The sequence below is a fragment of the Gossypium arboreum genome, chromosome 7 (assembly GCF_025698485.1).
Source record: "Gossypium arboreum isolate Shixiya-1 chromosome 7, ASM2569848v2, whole genome shotgun sequence".
In the NCBI taxonomy this organism is placed as follows: Eukaryota; Viridiplantae; Streptophyta; class Magnoliopsida; order Malvales; family Malvaceae; genus Gossypium; species Gossypium arboreum.
This window is the reverse complement of record NC_069076.1, coordinates 66860349-66883832: the sequence shown is the minus strand read 5'-3', so window position 1 is coordinate 66883832 and position 23484 is coordinate 66860349. Positions and strand designations below refer to the sequence as shown.

The following is a 23484-nucleotide window of genomic DNA, read 5'->3' as shown; positions in this document are numbered from 1 at the left end:
AGAATTGGTGAATTCAGTGCTGCTAAATGCTTTAATTTCATGTTTTAAACTTAAGAGAATATAGGAGAGCGAAAGCAACGAGAAACAGGCCAAAAATGGAGAAAATGGGCCAAAGTACAAAATCAACATGGCCTGGACTTCCTCACGGGTAGCCCACAGTAGTGTTAATTTAAGCGAGAATTGAAGCACGACTCACATGAGTAGAACACTGCATGGTGCCATTCTAATGAGGCTCAAACACACTGAAATAATCGCTGCAGGCGTGTCCCTGCCGAGCCCAAGTTGAGTCCAATTCAGAAAAGGCTAATTTTAAGGGCTCTTAGGCATTTTAAAGCCTATAAATAAACCCTAGAGGAGGAAGAAAGGGGACACACAGAATAGGGAGTAAGGAATTACTCCAAGGAAGCAGATTGATCCATCTCAGAAGTCGGATTCATCATCAAGACTGAAGATCTCTCCTCAATTTCCCCTTCAGGAGTTTTGGGTTTTCTTTATGTTTTGTATTCTTTATTATTCTGAGATGTTTTCTTATTTATTTATGAACTAAATCCCCTAAATACCTAAGGGGAATGAAACCTAAGACGAATCTTGTTATTATTTTTTTAATTGTATGATAAATATTTAACTTGTTCTTAATTATCTGTTCTTAATTCTTATTTTGATATCCGAGGATACTGATTCAAGATAAGCTCTTATTTAGAGGAGGAATAGACCCTGTCTAAGAGTACATTTGTCATAATTAAGTGGAGTTGTTTGCGCACCTAGACATAGGTTGACAAGATTTTACCGGATTAGGGTGAAACCTAATAAGGGGATCCATAGATCGAGTTAATGCAACCCTAGGGTGTTAATTAGACAAAGGTCTCAATTATTCAATCTAGGGATTAGACGTTATTAGTCTTGAATAAGGATAATAACATAACTTAGGGATCTCTACGAAACAAGATAAATGAATAAATTGTCCGATTCGGAGCCAAGATAACAAGTGCAATCTAGGTGGATTTTTCCTTAGGTATTGTCTTCATTCAATCGATTTTCCCAAAAGCAATTCCCCAATTCTATTCTCTGTGAGTTCTTAGTTTAGATAATTAGTTAGTTAAAATAAAACCTCTTTATTCCTAGGCTAGATAATAAAAAGACAGTCATTACTAGTACTTTTAGTTCTTTTGGATTCGACAATCTAGTCTTGCTAAAACTTTACCACTGTTCGATAGGTACACTTGCCTACATCACGATAATAGTTAGTTTCAAGAACGATTAATTACAAATATTTAAAACCTATCACGAAATCACACGATCAAGTTTTTGGCCCCATTGCCAGGGAACTAAAATATAGGAACACTCAATTTTTATTACTTTAGCCATTTATTTTTCTTGCAATATAATTTTATTTTTAATTTTATTCTAATTTACTAATTTTCTTTTTCTTTCTTCTGGCAGGTTTTTTATAGTTTATGACTAGAAGAAACCTGTTAGGACCACTACTTTTTGACAAAGAAATCGATCACACAGTTCGCAGAAACCAAAGAGAAATAAGGCGAAGCCTAAGATACACAGAGAACGAGTAAGAAGATGATACTCAACCCCCAACCGAAGAGATGGCTGAAAACCAAGACAATCAGCTACCTCCTACAATAACGGCTAATCAAAATCCTGCTCCACGCACTATGTATGATTATGCTAAACCTTCTTTAATAGGAACTAAATCAAGTATAGTTAGACCTGCTGTAGCTGCAAATACTTTTGAACTAAAACCTAACACAATTCAAATGATACAACAGTTTGTTCAGTTTGATGGTTTGCAGGATGAAGATCCCAACGCTCACTTAGCAAACTTTTTGGAACAATACGATACATTTAAAATTAATGGCATTTCTAATGATGCCATTCATCTCTAGTTATTCACTTTCTCATTGAGGAACAAAGCTAAACAATGGTTGAACTCGTTACCACGGGGGTCAATTACTACTTGGGAACAAATGACCGAAAAATTTTTACTAAAATATTTTCTGCCAGCTAAAACGGCTAAATTACGTAATGATATCTCTTCTTTTGTGCAGATGGATTTAGAAACACTCTACGATGCATGGGAGAGATACAAGGATCTTTTAAGAAGGTTCCCTCACCATGGGTTACCGCTTTAGCTTCAAGTTCAAACATTCCATAATGGCCTGAATCCTTCAACTCAGAAAATGGTTGACGCAACTGCTGGCGGAACCATCAATAATAAAACACCTGAAGATGCTTATGCATTCATAGAGGAGATGTCATTGAATAACTATCAGTGGCAAGTCATGAGGACAAAGCCAACGAAAACAGCCAGTGTTTATAACATCGATTCGGTCACCATGCTCTCTAATCAGGTAGAACTCTTGAATAAGAAAATTGATGGTTTTCATAGTTCTTCACAGGTTCACCCAGTAATGTAATGCGAAGCAAGTGGAGGTGGAACAAGCCATTCGGAATACCAACCTTATGGACACAACATAGATAATGAGCAATTAAATTACATGGGTAATAATCCTCGACCTCAAAACAATCTATATAGTAACACTTATAATGCAAGTTGGAGGAACCACCCAAATTTCTCATGGGCAGGCCAAGGAAATTAGCAACCACCTTCGGGCTACCAACAGCCACCCTATCAATAGGGAAAAGAAACTGAACCTTAAAGAGATGTTCACAAAGTTTATCTCGGTATCAAAAACCCATTTTCAGAACACCAAAACGGAACTTAAAAATCAACAAGCGTCAATCCAAGGGCTCGAAACTCAGATAGGCCAGCTTTCTAAACTAATCTCCGAACGACCACAAGGTAGCTTGCCAAGTAATACTGAACCTAACCCAAGGGAACAACTCAACGTGATTAATGTTCAAAATGAAGAAGGATTTGTTGAGCCTGAGCTAGAACCGAGGTAAGAAACGATGGTAAGCAAAGGTAAAGGTGAGGTAGATTATAATAAAAACAAACCAGTGACTGTCGAATATAAATCTCGTGTGCCATACCCCAACACGACAAGAAAAGACCGCTCAAATGAATAATTTGGTAAATTCTTTAAACTCTTAAAAAAATTACATATTAACTTACCGTTTATTGAAGCTCTATCGCAGATGCCAAATGCAATGAAATTTTAAAGGAGCTTTTAGCAAATAATCGGAAGTTGGACGAGGCGTCGCATGTGGAGCTAAACACAGTTTGCTTAACTATTCTACAGAATAAACTACCCAACAAACTAAAAGGTCAAGGGAGTTTTAAATTCCTTGCTTAATTGGTAGTTTAGATGTTAATAATGCATTAGCTGATTTAAGGGCTAGTATTAACGTTATGCCCTACAAAATGTTCAAACAATTAGGTCTTGGGAAACCCAAACAGACTAGGATGAGCATTCAATTAACAGATAAAACTATAAGATTTCCTAGGGGTATTATTGAAGATGTGCTAGTTAAAATCGATAAATTTATATTTCTCGTTGACTTCATTGTTCTAGACATAGAGGAGGATAGCAACACTCCTTTGATATTAGGACGGCCCTTTTTAGCAACTGCTAAAATGATTATTGATGTTGGCACAGGTGAGCTCACACTCCGTATGGACCATTCAAGCACGTAATTCTGGCAACACATCGAAAATTGAAGGTGATCATCTAAACCATTCTACTAAAACTGACAATATGGTTCAACCTACTTTGCAAGAAATGAGTCTGAAGGAAGTACATGAGTCATTCCCAAGCAGTAGCAGAGGACCTATACATGAAGATCGAAGGCTACAAATCGAGGAATTAGATGAATGGCGGACGCATAAGCCAAGAACACATGACAAACAAAAACTACGCCAGAACGAGCTCAACACCTTCTCATATCAGTTTAAGGTTGGAGATAGAGTCTTATTAGATGCCGTAGATCCCCACATTGTCACTACCATACCGGATGAAGAAATCCCTCTTACGGTACCCAGTATTTTTCCATTTGGTACAAAGTAAACAACACCCATTTAAAACCTTATTTTGATAAGATTGATAGAAGGAATGAGGAGTATAAACTCCTCGAACCAACATGACCATTCAATGGAAAGGTAAGTCGAGCTTAGACTATAAATAAGTGCTTCTCGGGAGGCAACCCGAGCACTAACAATATTAATTTCTTTAAATTTTAGTATTTAAGACCTAACTTACTAATAGAGATCTTGAATACAGGTTTTTCCACAAAAACACGGCCAAGAACATGGACGTGCTTAGGGCCGTGTGAAAATAGGGCAAAAGATTTCCCCAACACGGGCTACTATAAAACGCCACGGCCGTGCGACAGGGCCGTGGTCGAACCTGCCAAAACAACATGGGCGTGTGACACGCCCGTGTGGAAGAACTGTGGGTGAACCTGTTAAAACAACATAGGCGTGCGACACACTCGTGTCTAGTACCCGTGGTCAAACCTGTTAAATTAACACGACGTGGACCTTGCATACACGGGCGTGGGAGAAGCGAACAAAACTAGGCACGGTCGTTCGACACGACCGTGTGCACCTACACACCTAAGGAACACGGTCGTGTACTAAATGTCAGACGCACCCAAATTCAAAATTCACGAATCACACGAGCTGAAATTGGGGAACACAGGCGTGTTACCTGGCCGTGTGCCCCAAAATCTATAAAAACTTTGCACTATTCATTGTCTTCCCCACCCAAAAACCCTAACCCTAGCCGCTGCAAGTCCACACGACCTTCCCGCCACGCCCGTGCACTGTATCCAACTCCATTTTTTCCGCTCATTCTCCCTTTTCTAGCGTTTGTTTATTTTTTTTCCCTTTAATTGCACTCATTTTTCATGTTAGTTATCATAGAACTCTGCATTTTTCATGATTATTTTCATCTTTCTGTCACTCACATTTTATTCATAGAACAAGCTATTATCTTTTTCATGTTGAAATTCTTAATCTTTATATGATTTCTCTACTTTATTTGATTAGTTAGAAGTAAATATTCATGATTAGAACAATAGACATACTCATTCCTTTAGTGTTAACATTTTTCATCCGTCACACATGTTGCATTCCATGAAATTCATTGCCATTTTCACGCCATACAATTGATTACTTTGATTAACTTGTTAGTCTTAGTAGTTGCTGAAATTATGATTGTTATTTACAATTTGTCTTCATTTTACTTTGATCATTCCTCAAGATGAATTAATGGTTTTGATTGCAGGTACCATGTCGTCTTCACGAGGAAAGAAAATCACCGTACCTGCTTCCAAGAAATGGAAGGGAGCGTCATCTTCTGCGGGTCCAACTGCGAAAATTCGTCACCCTCTCCTACAGTTCCCCTGTGGGCCCCAAGAAGAACTTTTCCAAATCCTTCGGGCCCGACCTTTAATTGCGGGCCGTTGTATCGACTGGGCTACTGTAGAACAAGTTCAGTTGGCTGATGCGATTTGAGCCCTCCTAACCACCGACCTTTGGGAGCTGTTCTTTGGGATCATCCAGCCAACATACCTCGAGCTCACGATGGAACTATGCTCAACGTTTCATCTTCAGACCGTAATGACGAACTACGATGATCCCGACACGGTCCAATTTCACCTGGGCAGATTAGTCCGCCAGCTCAGCGTCCCAGAGTTCAGTACGGCGCTGGGCTTATATACGGAGGAGTTCAAGGAGGATAATGATTTAGACTCTCTCAATCTCTATATCCATCATTCTCCTTCACGGTGTTGGGACACACTAGTACCAGGTAGGGCCACCTACAATCCTAGCCGCTCCAAGGCATCGGCTCTCCCTCCATCTCTGAGGTACCTACACGCCATTTTGGCTCACACGATTACAAGGAGGCGAGAGAGCACTGGCGTCGTCAACACTCACGATGGCTACTTTTTATGGTGTATGTCGCACGGGCACGTCTATTTCATTGCCCTCGCCATTCAGCACCAGACAGAGCGGCATAGGAAGGGGGTCATCTCCATTGGCCCCTACGTGACTCTGTTGGCTCGACACTTCGAGCTTCTCAACACCGCAGCCCAAGAATCATCCTTTACCCTCATCGGCTAGATGTCTCCACAAGGCATCTCAAGCATGCTTAGCATGAGGATGATTGAAAGGTGCCGAGGAACCTACCCTCCCCAATATCATCTCGCCCAATCTACCGAGGAGGAGGATCCAAAGGACATTACTAATGATGTCCCTCTACAGCACGAGGACCTACCGTCTCAGCCACCACCACCCTCTCGTCCAGTTCATGCGGCGGCTTCATATGCTGACATCTTGGAGTGCCTCACTCGATTCGAGCAGCAGTGTTTTCAACTATTTGACAACATTGATGCACTCTACAGCAGATTTGTCAACACCTCCACATCTCATCGCCAGTCCCACCTCGCGAACCATCTAGCGATGAAGATGTTTAAAAATATTTATTTATTATTTTATGTTTTTAATTTTTATTAAAATTACTTTTTAATTTTTATTTTTTAATTTTTAATTTTTATTTTTAATTATCAATTTTGGTTATTTCTTTATGAGTAATTATTTTTCATAATATCCCCTAAAAAGTTCTTAATTTTATCACAGTTATATAGAGCTCTTAAGCTCATCATCACATAGGAACTAAAAACTCCACTGGGAAAGGTTCTCCACGACTGCCATGTCTTGATCGACCACGACTATAGCTACCACTAGATATAATATTCTTTTGGCGCAGGACTTACGGGCTAATGAACCTCTACCACCACCAGAGTATCCTCCTCCACTCTCGCACCGATTACTCTCTAAAACTCCAGTTCGAGGAATTCATCATACAGGAAGTTTCACTTCTCTCCCTATCTTATTTTTATATTCTAATATCTAGCTTTGTACATTAAGGGCAATGTACATCTTAAGTGTAAGGGGGTATTTATTTCATTATCAGAAAAATCCTTGAATGACTGCCTTGTTCTCTTGGAAAGCTCTCATATCGTATTTAGGATAAATTTTGATTGATTTATGATTTTGATTGATATATCTTGAATTAAAACATAGGGATTTATGCATTAATTGTTTAAACTTTAAGACATTAGAGAATCAAGCATGATAAGTTGATTTTTAAGAATTTAAAATCTTAGGTTGTTTCCCCAAAGTTAGGTATTACTTTGAGTTAGAATTCACAAGTTTTAAACATCAAAAAGCCATAATTTTTGTGAGATTTTTGGCCCATTTGAGCATCTATTAATTCTTTCATGCTCACTTTATTATTGCTTTGAGTACGTTAATATCGAACTGTTATTCTAGAACTTGCTTGATTATGCATGTCAAGACCACACCATTTGATTTGATATGTCAAAATGATTAAGGCACTTAGGATTAACCCACTCATGCCATGAAAAGCCTACTTCCACGATTAACCCCTAGTAAACCCCTTTGAGCCTAACAAGCCATTTCTTGTATTACCCTTAATATTAACCCTTAACCTATTATTGTTGAAATCCACTAAATTAATCCCTATTTTTGTCGATATTTGAGTTGAATAAATTGCTTAGATATTTTTTGTTCTTAATAGTTAGTCTATGTTATTTAACTTGTTCTTGAAAAAATGTATACACATTAGTATTCTGAGAAGAAGCCCTGTTGTACGCAAGTGATGATTAACCCTTTTTCTAGTTAGGCAATTTTTCAATTCAATCCCGATTCTAACCTTTCTTTCAGCTTGTGACCACACGCCCTAACCAAGCCTCGTTACAACCTTCTAAAGACCTTTTGATTGATGTTTCATCTCAATTTATAGTGGTGGAGATTTGATTTTCATGCAAGCCTATGGTAATGACTTTTCATTATTGACTATTGAGTGCTTCATTTATTGTCCTTAAACACCTCGAGTGATTTGAGTGAATCTGTAGTGAGGATGTGAAACTCTGTGATATTTTTGAATCAATGGTAATTACTTAGATGAGGGGAGACATCTATGTTTGCATGATTAAATACTCAACTTGGAATGTTTGAAACTTTTATGTTCTTTTAGTTGAATTATCACTGTATGATTACCTATGGATTATTTTGAAATATTATCGATAGAAATTATAAATTGAGAAGAATTTATTTTGATTATGAGTTGAGAATTTTTCTTGAGGATAAGAAAATGCTTAAGTGTAGGGGTATTTGATAAACTGTAATTTATACATATTTTTACCCCATGTTAAATGCATTTTATGGATGATTTCCCTTTAGAATTGGTGAATTCGATGCTCCTAAATGCTTTAATTTCATGTTTTATACTTAGGAGAGCATAGGAGAGTGAAAGGAACGAGAAAGGGACCAAAAACGGAGAAAATGGGCCAAAGTACAAAATCAACAAGGCCTGGACTTCCTCACACGGGCAACCCACACGGCCGTGTCAATTTGGCAGAATCGAAGTACGACTCATATGGGTAGAACACACGCCCGTGCCATTCTAACAGGCTCAAACACGGCTTGAACTAATCGCACACGGCCATGTCCCTACCGAGCCCAAGTTGAGTCCAATTCGAAAAAGGCTAATTTTGAGGGCTCTTAGGCATTCTAAAGCCTATAAATACACCCTAGAGGACGAAGAAAGGGGACACACAGAATAGGGAGTAAGGAATTACTCCCAGGAAGCCGATTGAACCATCTCAGAAGCTAGATTCATCATCAAGACTGAGATTTGGTCGTAAGGGCAAGCTGAGTATAACAGTCCATTTTTCAGTGAAATAGGAACAGTGGTTTCAGGGCCCCAAATTTGACCCAAAATATAATTTATTTTTATGTTACTATATGGTTCGTACTATGTTAGATATAACATGTGGAAATCTTGATACGAAAATTTTATCGATTTAGTGCTTAATAACGAGAAGGACTAAATCGCGTAAAATACGAAAGTTAAATTCTAGTAGCTATAAGGATTAAATAGCTATTGAATTCAAAACTAGATGTCCTTATATGGTAATTAAACCATTAAGAAAAGTATGTAGATTTTTCTTGGTGACTCATCCATGGAAATATAGAAAAAGGGTAAGGACTAAATTGAAAATAGCAAAATACCTAATTAACTAAAAGATGAAAGGAAAATATATCATCTTATTTTCATCATCTTCAACCTGAAACACATGGAAACCCTGGGTGAGAGAAAAGAAACTTTCAAGGTCTAATTAGGTAAGTTTCCTTGTCATGTTTTTAGTAATTTTGGTATTTTGAAACCGAGATAGCTTAATCTCAATATTTAAGATATTAATTTGAAAAGTTATCAAGATATGAAAAATGAATCATGGATATATATGCTGGAAATTAGAAATTTATGGTAGAAAATGAAGGATTATTGATAGTTAAACAACTTTTACAAAGTGATTTTTGATGAAAACATGATTTAGGAACTAAAATGAAAAGTTGTAAAACTGATAAAAAATTATGAAATTTTATGAATACATGTGCTGTAAAATTTGTAATGGGGCTTTGGTTAGGCTTGGAATATGGAGTAATTTGCAAAATTTCATTTTCCGATCCTTGGGACAATCGAAATTTATGGAAAAGTTAGGGCAAAATGGTAATTTTTCCTAAAACGTAAATTGTGTCCCAACGAGTATAAAACGTATGAAATTGATGATTTAAGTTATTTATATAGATTTGGACAACACTAATTCGAGGTTATCGAGGAAAAGAGAAAGTTTCAGATTAGTAGATTTCTAATGCGAACAAGTGTCGAGGTAAGTTTGTGTAACTTAATCAAGCATGTAATTGTGTTAATTGAATGTTGTGTTTGTATGTAATGTGACTATTATTGAAATGTATTACTTGAATGCTATAATGGACAATTTAATACATGCTTGAAATGGTGAAAAAGGGTTACGTCTCGATTGAATATTGAGTTCTGATGATCATATATGCTTTCCCGAAACTAATAAGGTCCTGCATTTGCTGTAGATGGGATTTAGCTCGGACGAGTAATCCTATTAACCTTTTTATAGAAAGGATTTAGCTCGAACGAGTAATCCCGATATAATACCTCTCGAGCATAAGTTATGATTAGGGTTTAGCCTGGACTGGTAACCCTAATTGAATGCTTTAACCATATGTTATATAAAGGATTTAGCCTAGATTGGTAATCTTGTTATACGACATGTGGTTCGAGAGAGTGTTTCTTGGTTAAGTACCCTAATGAGTACTCTTGAATAAGGAATTCACGGATTATTGAATCGTACACTTTAAGTGTACTACTTTCAGATCAGCATACGAAACTGTTATGGACTTCTGAATGCTAGACTGTAAACTGTTATTGTAAGTGAGCTCAACTAGTGACAGATTGTAACACCCCGAACTCGAGACCGTCGCCGGAGTCGAACACGAGGTGTTAACAGACTTCAAACCACTTATTGAGAATTTCCCAGACAAGCTGCCAATCTGTGTACTAGTCGCTTCAAAAATCGTAACTTGAGTTTTACAACTCGAAAATCAGTTTCGTAATTTTTCCCTGAAACTAGACTCATATGTCCATCTACAGATTTGTTTCTAGAATTTTTGGTCGAGCCAATTAGTACAGTTTATTAGTTAAAGTCTCCCATGTTACAGGGGTCGCCTACACTGACCTTGAGGCGTTACAACTCGAATAACTCCTGGTGCAGGGCTTCAATACTGATGCCGTTTGTTTCTATAGAAACTAGACTCAAAGAGGAATTTATGCATATATGGTATGACTCCTAATTATCTCTGGTTAATTTATAATAAATTTTCAAATTCGGAACAGGGAATCCAGAAACCGTTCTGGCCCTGTTTCACGAAAACCCAAATATCTCTTAACATACAACTCATATGACCGTCTCGTTTCTTCCATATGAAAATAGATTCATCAAGGTTAATTTAAAATTTTATTCACTATTTAATTCTATTCCTACTATTTTTAGTGATTTTTCACATCTACGTCACTGTTGCTGCCAGCATCTATTTCTAGGGTAGACTTTCTCTAACACATAGTTTCTATGATTCATCCACCCCTTTTTCATATATAGTCCAAAATGTAATCATGATGACCCGTTCTAATGGCTGGTCATTGCCAAACATTTCCGTGCCTCTTAATGAGCATATACATACCAAATGATTATAACATTATGCTCAAACATTTATAAGCCATTTTCGCATGGCTATTCAAAATTTTACATACCAAGTTCAAACAAAACATAATAGCCTATACATGCGAAATGTACTCCTAGACCAACTACGAAGAAAATACCAAAAGTTGTTAGCGGTGTGATGACTTGACGACGGTCCCGAGCACATAAAATGGATCAAGAACCTAAATAAGCAACAATAAGCACCAAACGAGTACATAACTCAGTAAGTCATAAGCATTGCACTACCATCCATTAATAACATTATCATAAGAGGAAACAAAATGGAACGATGCTAATTACTTCCTCCAAGCTGAACTATACCATAGTTCCTTAGACCTTTCGGTTCAATCTCACACCAAGTTACACATTCACATTCACATTCCACATACTAATCAATAGGATATTTGAAGCGTTTTTATACATCATTTTGTTTTCGTTACAATCATACAACTAAATAGCCTTTTCACTTATTCCACGATAATTCTCATGTACGTGACTTCAATTAAAATTGTCACATAGGTTCAAAACTTACCAAGCTCAACTCCAAATATAAACATAGCGCCTATTAGCCATGAACTCAAGGTGCTTACCCGATCCGCTGTCCGTGATCAACTTAATAATGTCGCTTTTCGGTGTCAATGGTGATTCAAAAACATATAGTGAGTCCGCACACTTAGTGCTATAAAATCAACTCGCACACCTAGTGCTATATAATCAAACTTGCACACTTAGTGCTGTACAAATTAAAAACCCGCACACTTAGTGCCATTCTCATGATCACAAATGTTTATACCCGCACACTTAGTGCCGAAATCAACAACTCAATACATCTCACCTCTTTTCCTTTCATTCAATACTTTCATCACCACATACATACATGTATATAAATTCATCATTCCATTCGGCATAATTTCACAGACATCATGTCTATTTAAATCGATACAAAATATACGCTTAGTGACTTACCTTGTGTTGGGTAAAATAGTTCCACGTCGGCTACTCGATGACCTTCGTCTTTCCCTTGCTTGATTCTCCCTCTTTAACTCCTTGAGCTTAATCAATAAATTAACTAGTTTAACCATCTTACTAAACATTCATAATTCAATTACACATGCATATGAATGTTTGTATATTCGGCAACCATCCTCACTAATTACCCATTTAGTCAATTATCTAAGCCAAGATAAGGCTTCAATATGGTTGCCTCTAACCGAATACATGCACACCAATCTACTTCATTTGGCCGAATATGCAAGTCTATGTTGAGGTCAATTTTACACTTAACACCACACAAAAAAAAACAGCATACATTTTACTATATAACGCATTACATATTGTAGCTCAATACACATCTCTCATTTACTTCATAACCGAAACATCATTACAAGCAAATATACACCTTGAAATAGTATATATATCATACCAATACATCATGTGCAAACATATATTCATGTAGGTGTAAGGGCCGAATCTCAAGTTGTTTATATCCAAATATAAACACATATCCAAAGCTCAAATCTTACCTACCATGCAACATGCATGAATCATACTTATGGATATACCATGACCGAATACATCACAACACCATAATTTTGGTCATGATTAAGCAAAGAACTTAATGTCTTACTCAAAATTACTAAAAAGAAAGTCCAAGAGCCATCAATCCACCATCACATATACCATTAGCAAGCTTCATATTTAACATGCAATGGCATTAACACAAAATCCACCTTGGCCAAATACCATCCCCATGATATAACAAAGATTTGAACCATGGGCTAATAAGAACATCAAGCTAGTAACTAAAAACAAGCATGAATCTCATGGCACAACCTCAAACATACCTTAATCTTGATGCAAGTATAGCCAAACCCCTTCCTAATCCTCTTCCAACCCAAGCATGAAGCAAAAATTCTCTCTTCTTCCTTAGGATTTTCGGTCAAGAGAGAATGAAAGGATGAACAAAATTTTTTTTCTTTCTTTCCTCTCAACTCACGGCAATGGAGCATGCATGAGACCATTTTTTTTCTTTTTCCTATTTCTTTATTACCCATGCTCATTAATTTATTTTTTTTTCACCCATGATGCACCAACAAAACATGTCTATGACATGTTTTGCCCATATTTCTTTGTCATGGCCGGCCACTAGAACTTGGGGGGGAATTTGACATGCAAGTCCTCCCCTTTGGCTACATGCACTATTAGGTCCTTGTAGATTAGCCTATCACTTTTCAAAAGTGTCACACAAGTCCTACTAACTGAATTCACATGCTATCGGCTAAATCGAAGCTTGAAATTTTCACACATTCATAATTACATATTCTAGACAATAAATATTACGTTCAAACATTTCGGTGACTCGGTTTAGCGGTCCCGAAACCACTTCCCGACTAGGGTCAATTTTGGGCTGTCACACAGATAATCCTCCCAACTACCTAGAAAATCTATCACACAACTTTGAAGCATATCCTCCAGTATCTGAATCACCCTCTCAGATTGACCATCAGTCTAAGGATGGAACGCAGTACTAAAGTCCAATCTCGAACCCAAAGCCTCGTGCAATTTCTTCTAAAACTGAGAAATGAAGCGAGGATCTCTATCAGAAATTATCGAAATAAGTACCCTATGCAGTCTTGCAATCTCGAAGATATAGAGCTTCGGTAGCTTCTGCAGAGAGTAGTCCGTCTGAATCGAAATAAAATAAGTAGACTTGGTTAATCGATCCACGATGACCCAAATAGAATCCTTTTTAGTGGGTTTCAAAAGCAACCCACTGACGAAGTCCATCATTACTAGTTCCCACTTCCATAAAGGGATCTTAACAGGTTGTAACAAACTCGAAGGCAACAGATGCTCAGCCTTAACTTACTAGCACATCAGACATCAAGAAACAAAATCTGTAACCTCACGCTTCAAACCTAGCCACCAGCACAACTCACAAAAATCGCGATACATCTTTTTACCACCAGGATCTATAGCATAAGGGCTACTATGCTCTTCCCTTAGGATCGACTGCCTCAAGTCAGAATCATTTGACACAAAAATTTGACCTCGAAAACATAGAACTCCATCATTATTCAGCACAAAATTTGAAGTACTGCCACTTACAATCTAATGAAACCGCAAACCTAAAGACTCATCCCTAACTGCTTATCCCGAATCTGATCAATCCAAATTGGCTTAACTTGCAACGAGGCTAATTGACTCTCATTATCAAATAAACTAAGGCGAGCGAAAATTGCTCTTAAATCAGTTATCGCTCTACGACTAAAAGCATCGGCCACCACATTGGTCTTAACAGAATGATATTTTATCGTGTAATCATAATCTTTGAGCTACTCAATCCATCGGCACTGTCTAAGATTCAACTCCTGTGACATCCCTAATTTGACCCTAGTCGGGAAGTGGTGTCGGGACCATTAAACCGAGTCTTATAAGTAATTAAAAGTTATATTCTATGTTTATGATGTTAGCAAATGCATGTGTGAAAGTTGCATGCATTAATTTGATCATTTCTATGTGAATTTATTTAGAAAGGACTTAGTAGTGAACTTTGAAAGTACGATAGGGAAATGTGTGATGACTAATTAAAGCATGCATGCAAAACAATGGACTTGCATGTCAAATTCCCCTTCTTATAGGTGGTGGCCGGCCATGACCAAGAAATATGGGCTAAACATGTCATGAAACATGTTTTGTTGGGCATTAGGGAGAAATAATAAACAAATAAGCATGGGTAAGAAAAGAATGAAAAAAAAATGTGTGTGTGAGTGTGGTATCTCCCCCATTGCCGTGAGTTGTAAAGGAAGAAAGAAAAAATTTGTTCATCCTTTCTTGGAGCCAAAACTAAGGGGAAGAAGAGATTTTGCTTCATTTTATTTGTTTAGAAGAGATCAAGAAGGAGATTTGGCTAAACTTGCACCAAGATTAAGGTATGTATGAGGTTGGGTCATGAGATTCATGCATGTTTTAGTTGCCAACTTGATGTTCATGTTAGCCATGGTTCAAATCCTTGTTATGCCATGGAAGTGGTATTTGGTCAAAGTTGATATTGTGATAAAGCCATTGCATGCTAAGTGTGAAGCTTGATGATGATGCATGCAATGATGGATTGTCTACTCTTAAAATTTCTTTGTAGCCATCTTGAGTAAGACTTTGAGTTTTCTTTTGTTTAACCATGATTGAAGTTGAAAGGGCATGATTGTGATGTATTCGGCCATGATGCATTCATGAGCATGGTTCATGCTTCTTGCATGTTGGTTAAAATTTGTGTTTTGGATGGCTATGGACACCTTGAAATTCGGCCATGCACATATATGTATATATATGTTTGCACATGATGTTTTGGTTATGAAGTAAGTGATGAATATGTTTGTTTAAAGAAGAAGATGTTGAAGAATGTTTGTGAAATTGCAAGTACATTGGCCTAGTACACATATGAGTGCTTGATGCTATATTATAAGTTTTGAGCTACAATATGCAAAGCATTAACTAGTAAAATGCATGCTGTTTTTGTGTGGTGTTAAGTGTATAATTGGCCTCAAATTGGACATGTATGTTCGGCCTTAGGTAGCCGATTGATGGCCTTAGCTTTTCCTTGATGCTTGAATGAATTGTATTGAATTGCTTGATGTAGTATAAAATGTGCATGACCATTGTGTACTCAAGCTAAAGGGTGGCCATATGACCATTTAAACTCCTTGTCATATTCGGCCATAAGCTAGCATAATGAGGTATTAATAAATTAAATTTGTTTGAATTAGCTCAAGAGCTTAGAGGGCCACAATTGGACAAGGGGAAGGAAAAAGTGATCGAATAGCCGTAAAAGCCGTTCGACAACATCCGAGGTAAGTCCTCAAGAAGTGACCCTACTTGAATTATGTGAAATGAAATATGGATGTGTATTGATTATTGATTTATGTGTGTATGAGTATTTGAATGATACCGGGCTAAGTCCCGGCGATTATGCTAGTGATTATATTTGTGTTTGAGCCTTAGTAACGAAAATGAAATATGAATGTCTAATGATTATTGATGTATGTGTGCATGAGCAATTGAATGATATCCGGCTAAGTCCGAAGACGTTATTGCTGGAAATTATATCCGGTTAAGACCGAAGGCAATTGTGCTAGCGGCTACATCCGGGCTAAGACCGAAGGCATTCGTGCGAGTCGTTCTATCCGGGCTAAGACCAAGGCATTCGTGCGTGGTTATATCCGGTTGTATTCGAAGAAGCTTGGGCTGGAGGTGAGTGTTGGTTGCTGTAATGAATTCAATTGGTACGCTCGAAAAGCCCAAAGAATAAGGTATGTTTATCGTGCATTGGAAAGTCGACATGTTTGAGCAACATTCGCTCGATCGACTAACAATTTCAGCTATTGAATTGGTTGATACCTTGTGAAAGTATATAATGATGAAGTGTGAAGTAAGAATGATTATGTGAATGTGTATTAATGAAATGATGCATTTGGCCATGTTAATGTATTGCTTTAATTAAAGCTGATTTTATTCCTTGAGACTTACTAAGCATAAAATGCTTACCCCGTTGCTTTGGCTCTGTTTTATAGATTGTGCTCGATAGCAATCGGATTCGGGATCATTAAAGTCGAAGTCATCCACACTATCAAAGCCTCCATTTTGGTATAAATTTTGGTTGAACTTTGAAATGGCATGTATAGGACTACCCTTGTCGGTTTAAATATGTTGTGATGTATATGTGTACGGCCATGCGAAAATGGCTCGTAAAAGTGAAGTCTGAACTTAGACTATTTGCGGTTTGTATATATATATATGGTGTCATGATGTGATTATGGATTGGAAATGGGAGTGTTGGTCACATGATCAGCCATTGGTATGGTTAAAATGATCATATGGGAACCTATGTATGGCAAGACTAGTTGGTTCATGGAGACTACAAAATAGGTAAGACCTACCTTAAAAACAGATGCTGCCAGCTGCAGTGACGTGAATGTGAAAAATCACCAAAATTTGTAGGAATGGTATTAAATAGTGAATAAGCTATGTAAATTAACCTTGATGAGTCTATTTTCATATGGAAGAAACGAAACGGTCATAGGAGTTACATGTTAAGAGATATTAAAGCTATTGTGAGACAGGGCCAGAACGGTTTCTGGGTCCCCTGTCGCAACTTTAAAAATTTACTATAAATTATCCAGAAAGAATTAGGAGTCGTTCCTTATATTTACAGATTCCATATTGAGTCTAGTTTCATTAGAAACAAACGGAACCAGTATTAAAGCCCTGTACAGAGAGATATTCAAGTTGTAACGCGCAAAGGTCAGAGCAGTCGATCTCTGTAACATGGGTGACTTTAACTAATAAAATGTACCAATTGGCCTGACAAAAAATTCTAGAAATAAATCCATGGTTGGATATATGAGTCTAAATTCAGGGAAAATTTACGAAAACAGTTTCCGAGTTTTGAAACTCGAGATATGATTTTTAAGGCGACAGTGACGCAGTTTTCCAGCCTGACTGGAAATGTCAAATTGATGGGCGAAACATGTGGATTTGGCTTGTTAACCCCTCGTGTCCGACACCGGCGATGGTCTCGGGTTTGGGATGTTACATGACACGCCCGTGTGGCCTTCTAGATATGGCCATGTTGAAGGCCCGTGCAGCTCACACGGCCTAAACACATTGGGACACGTTCGGGTCCCTAACCCGTGTAGAATTAATTTCTAATTCGAACCTACAGGGGTTTTCACATGACCTGGCACACGCCTGTGTCCATGGCCCGTGTCCCTCACACAGCCATGACACGCTCGTATCTCAGCTAGTGTCCAACAACCTTGGCATTCTATTTCTGACATTAGCAACCATTTAGGGGCACATGGCCAAGGCACACGCCCATGTGCTAGGCCGTGTGGTGAATTTAATTCCACATTTAAGTTGCAGACTTCACACGACCTGGGCACACACCCATGCCCAGTGGACATGTCTTCCACATGGCTGAGACACATGACCGTGTCTTTACCCGTGTGTTTACTACCATGCATACTGACTTGAAATTTTAAGGTGCAACGGACACACGTCCGGACAACACGCCCAAGGGGCTGACCGTGTGTCGCACACGACCTAGACACACCCCCTTGTGTCTACCCATGTGGACAAATAAAAGGCTCTCTACCAAGCCTTTTTCCCGCCCTTACTTGCATCAACCTACACAACAACAAATATCTCCAATCCACATAGTAATATAAGACTAAAACAACAACAACATGACATTCTAACAAACCAAACATGTATTTGATCATTCATACATTTTGTTCATCCATGGAAGCATCATCATTTACAATTATCAATAATGAATATTAGCCATCAACCATGGCCTAAAAAAAGAGAAGGTTTTTATCCCAAGCCAACACAATTGGCTAACTTAACAATATGACACATAACAAAAAGACTCAATCCCTATACATGCCATACTCAAGATAATAAAACTAACTATACAAAAAATTTCGAGTGATAGTCTGAGTGATGCCTCCGATGTTTTTTGATCCATGGGCTAATTTGGCTACACTACAAGAAAATCGAAAGGAAAAGGGTAAGCACAAAGCTTAGTAAGTTGCATGTAAAATATCGAATAACAACCATGTTACCACATGTGATCATACCCTCAATATATCATAACTCGCACAAAGAGTAAATGTTCATATCACAACTTACTCATGTTCATTCCTCGTTATTCATACAACAAGAATAGAGTTCACATATCATCAATTTCATATAAGTACCTGTACCACTCATAATATGGTCATAAGCGCTATCATTTTGACATAAACTGTAAATTTCCCGTTGAACCATTTTGGAATACTACAGGATAATCACTAAGTCTCAAACATAAGGTACGATGCCGACGCCATGTTCCAAACATGGTCTTACACTGGCTCTCACATCTAAGTCAATGCCATGTCCCAGACAGGTCTTACACTGGCTTCCATAGATTGAGGCTGATGCCATGTCCCAGATAGGTCTTACACTGGCCCTCACTTATCTGTGTCGATGCCATGTCCCAAACAGGTCTTACTCTGACACACCTCAAGCTGATGCCATGTCCCAGATAGGTCTGACACTAGCTTGCATATCTTGAGGCTGATGCCATGTCCTAGACAGGTCTTACACTGGCTCTCATCTATCGGTGCTGATGCCATGTCTCAGAAAGGTCTTACACTAGCACACACATCACCCAAATGTCATAGCATGGATATCCAAATTATTCCTAAGGTTCAACCGGGAGTCTCTACTACATCAATTCTCATCATGGACATTCACATCAATAGTCTACAATTTATGCCATATTAGTTATACAATACATAAATACAGATAAGTTACATTATTTACGTACAACTTACCTCAGTACACAAAATGTAGGCGACTAATTGTATTTAATTCGCTTGCCTGGTTTTTCCTCGATCTAGGTAAGATTGCGTATTTCTTGATCTATAATAATAATATTTCACTTATTTAATAATCACATTAACAAAAACATACTGCAATTCATAATTCAGTAAAATGACCGTTTTGCCCTTAGATTTTACAAAAAACTACAATTTTGGCCTTAGGCTCATAAATTAATTTTTATAGTGTTTCCTCATTAACCAAGCCTAGCCGAACTCTTTTTATACCTATAGCAACTCAAAATTTCAAACATTTCACAAAATTACCACCTATTTTACAGGCTTTACAAAATAGCCCATTTAGGTGTTTTCATGAAACCCGTTTCACAAAAGTTGTTTATTTAACAACCAAGATTCATTTTCTTCCATAAAATTTCAGCTAACAACATAAATGCTTTCATGGAAAAACCCTAGACTTTCATCCATTTTGCAAAATAGTCCCCTTATTAGAAAGCTCATGCTACAAGGGGTCCAAAAATACAAAAATCATCAAGAATAACCTTCTAAATGACTTACTTGCAAGAGATAAAAATGGATGACATTTTTAGATCTCTAAACCCCCTTAGTTTTTGAAAAATTGGTGGAGAAGATGACACTATAGCCTATCTTTTCTTTATTTTTATTTTAGTCAAATAAGTCACCAAATGTCCACCCAACCTAGTCAACATGACTCTCTTTGTCCCTTATGCCTGGCCACCTCTTTTAAAAGGCTCTCATTGAAATTTAACGACTGCAAATTATGGTTCTCTAGCTATTTAACACACCTAGCTAGTAAAACAAAACTTTTTCCCTTTATGCGATTTAGTCCTTTTTTGTAATTGAGCTCACAATCACTAAAATTAATTCACCAAAATTTTCATGCACTCATATAATCATGCTATATAACCAAAATTATAATAAAAAGATTTCTCTCACTCCAAATTTGTGGTCCCAAAACCACTATTCCAACTAGGCCAAAAATCAGGTTGTTACAAGGACTGTTGAGGTTGTGTATTGATTACAGACAACTCAACAAAGTTACAATAAAGAACTAGTGCCCATTGCCTCAAATTGATGACTTGTTTGACCAATTAAAGTGTGCTATTGTATTTTCAAAGATCGATCTTTGTTGTAGTTATTATCAACTACGGGCAAAAGATTCAGATTTTCCAAAGATAACTTTTTGAACCAGGTATGGACACTATGAGTTTCTTGTGATGCCATTCGGCTTGACTAATGCACCTGCAGTGTTTATGGATTTGATAAACAAAATTTTTAGCCTGTATTTGGACAGGTTTGTGGCGGTACTTATAGATGATATTTTGGTTTACTCTCGAGATTGAAATAAGCATGTTGAGCATTTAAGAATAGTGTTACAAAGTCTGCAAGAGAAACAACTGTACGCTAAATTCAGTAAATGTGAATTTTGGCTATGGGAAGTTAGTTTTCTTAGGCATATAGTATCTGCTGAAGGTTTCAAAGTAGACCCAAATAAAATTTTAGTCATTGTTAATTGGAAGCCACCGAAGAATGTGTCTGAAGTTCAAAGTTTTCTGGGACTTGCTAGTTATTATTGGAGGTTTGTAAAAAAAATTTCAATGATAACTTCTTCGATGACTTGTTTACTGCAAAAAGATGTAAAACCTGAGTGGACTGACAAATTCCAGCAGAGTTTTGATATATTAAAAGCTTTATTGACAGAAGCTCCAGTGTTAGTTCAGCCAGAATCCGGTAAGGAATTTATAGTTTATAGTGATGCATTATTGAATGGTTTAGGCTGTGTCTTGATGCAAGAAGGTAAAGTATTAGCCTATGTTTTATGACAGTTGAAGCCACTTGAAAAGAACTACCCGACACATGATCTTGAATTGGCAGCCATAGTGTGACAGCCCTAATGTGACCCTAGTCGGAAAGTGGTTTCGGGACCACAAAACCGAGTCACAAAAATAATTAGATGTTATATTCTGTGCTTATTGTATGTGGAATTTGTATGTGTGAATATTTCGTGCCTTGATTTTATCAATTAGGTGCTAATTTATAAGAAAGGACCCATGTGATAGGACTTGAAAATGTGATAGGTGAAATTTAAAGTGGCCAAATAATGCGTGAGTTATTGACATGAGGGACTTGCATGTCAAATGGACCACTTTTAATTTAGTGGTAAGCCATGATGATGGTTGATAGATATTATATGCATTTTTTTAGCATGATAATAGTTAATGGTTTTATAGTATGGAAGAAAGAATAATTAAAAGAATGGAAGAGTGATAGAAACAAGGCATGTTCATCCCCTTTCCCCCCATTGCCGTACCTAAAGAGAAGAAATTGAAGTTAAGGCATGGGTCACCTTTAAGGAAATAAAGGTAAGAGTGTTCATCTTCCTTACCTTCTTGCACAGCCGAAACAAAAAAGGAAAGAGGAAGGAACTTGTCTAGGGCATTCGGCTATCTTGGAGGTTAAATAAGGTAGGAGTTCATGTTATTTCTATTGATTTTTATGAGAATCTAGCTAGTAGTCAAGCTCTTATTGCAACCCATATGTTGATTTTTCTTTAGTTTTGGTGACAAATTGTGCATACGGTATTATGGGGTAAATGCAAAAAAAGGATAGTGTTTTGATGTTTTGGATAGAAATATTAGAAAGGAGAAAATATGAGCTACTTAAATAGATATATGTGAATTTAAAAGATGGTATGAACAAATGTGGAGTTTTGCTAGTTTAGGATTATTCGGCCAAGTGTTTATGTGGTGGAAATTAAGTGTTAAATGAGATGAAAATGATATTATATGGGGATATGTATATTCGGCCATATGAGTAAATATGATTGGCATGATTTGTGTTTTGGAGATGTGTTGTGATGTTGATTATATGATTCAAAAAGGAGGTATGTTAATGATGAAATATAATTGGCCATGGAAGTAGCTCATTTTGGAAGTGTGATTTGTGGTATATTTTTCTTTGTGGTTGATTATAAAAAATTTGGCTTAAGTGAGGTAATCTGTAAAAGATGTGTTTATGATGTAATACATATGTTCTCATAAGCTAAGTTATGTATATGTGATATCTTGCATATTGGTTGTTATGGTAAGGTTTGGGATATTGACGTATGAATATGTTTTGTTTGTGGTTCGGCAACTAATGGTTAAGTTGTTAAGTTACATGCTTGAGTAGTAAATATGTTAGAATGGTTCTAAAATGTATATGGATGCCGTGTGATTGTGTTTGATTGGGAAGTAAATTATTTGATTTAGCTCAAGAGCCTAGAGGATCAAAGTCGGATAAGGGAAAAGAGGAAGTAAACGAATAGCCGTGGATATCTAGTCGTCGACCACTTTCGAGGTAAGTTTTAAGTGATTAAACGTTGAGTAAATTCAATCATGATAGGACATAATGAGTTGATTTAATAAGATATGATGTGGCCATGATATGTCTTAAACCCAAATGGTAAGTTCATAAGTGTTTGGACTTGGAAATTTAAGAGCAAATTGTAATAATTTGCTTGGACAGTAGCAGTAATGTGATTTTAGAAAATCACTATAAATTGTTGGTGTGGAATTATTGGCTGAATAAAATATGTAATCAAAGCTTAGTTGGTCTAGTTTCTTATAAAAGAGACCGTGGAAGCAAAGAAATTTCCTATAAAGAGATATTTAAAGTTGTACAGGACAGTGTCAGAATGACTCCGAAATCCCCTGTATTGTTTTTGGAAAATCATTATAATTTGTACAAACATGGTTATAAGGTAAGATTTATATGCTTAGACTCCGTAATGAGTCTAGTTTCAAATGGAATCAAATAGAACACATTATGAATTCTGTACAATGAAAAATTTGATTCGTAGCGAAGAGTGGTCAGATTAGTCAAACAGTGAAGCAGGGGAAACTTTAAGAAAAATCTGGTATTGATTGGCCAAACGAAAAATTGTGAAAATTTCATGTATGGAAGATATATGAGTCTACATTCTGAGAAAATTAACGGCAAGTGATTTGGAGTCTTGTAGCTCCGGGTA

General features: G+C 37.1%; 1 non-coding gene across 1 annotated transcript; it reads right to left on the bottom strand.

The window, feature by feature from the left end:
• Positions 1–2027: 2027 nt before the first annotated feature.
• On the bottom strand, positions 2028–2134 carry LOC128296025 (small nucleolar RNA R71). Its single transcript, XR_008286573.1, has one exon. It is a non-coding gene; the product is annotated as a small nucleolar RNA R71 (small nucleolar RNA).
• Between the last annotated feature and the right edge of the window lie 21350 nt (positions 2135–23484).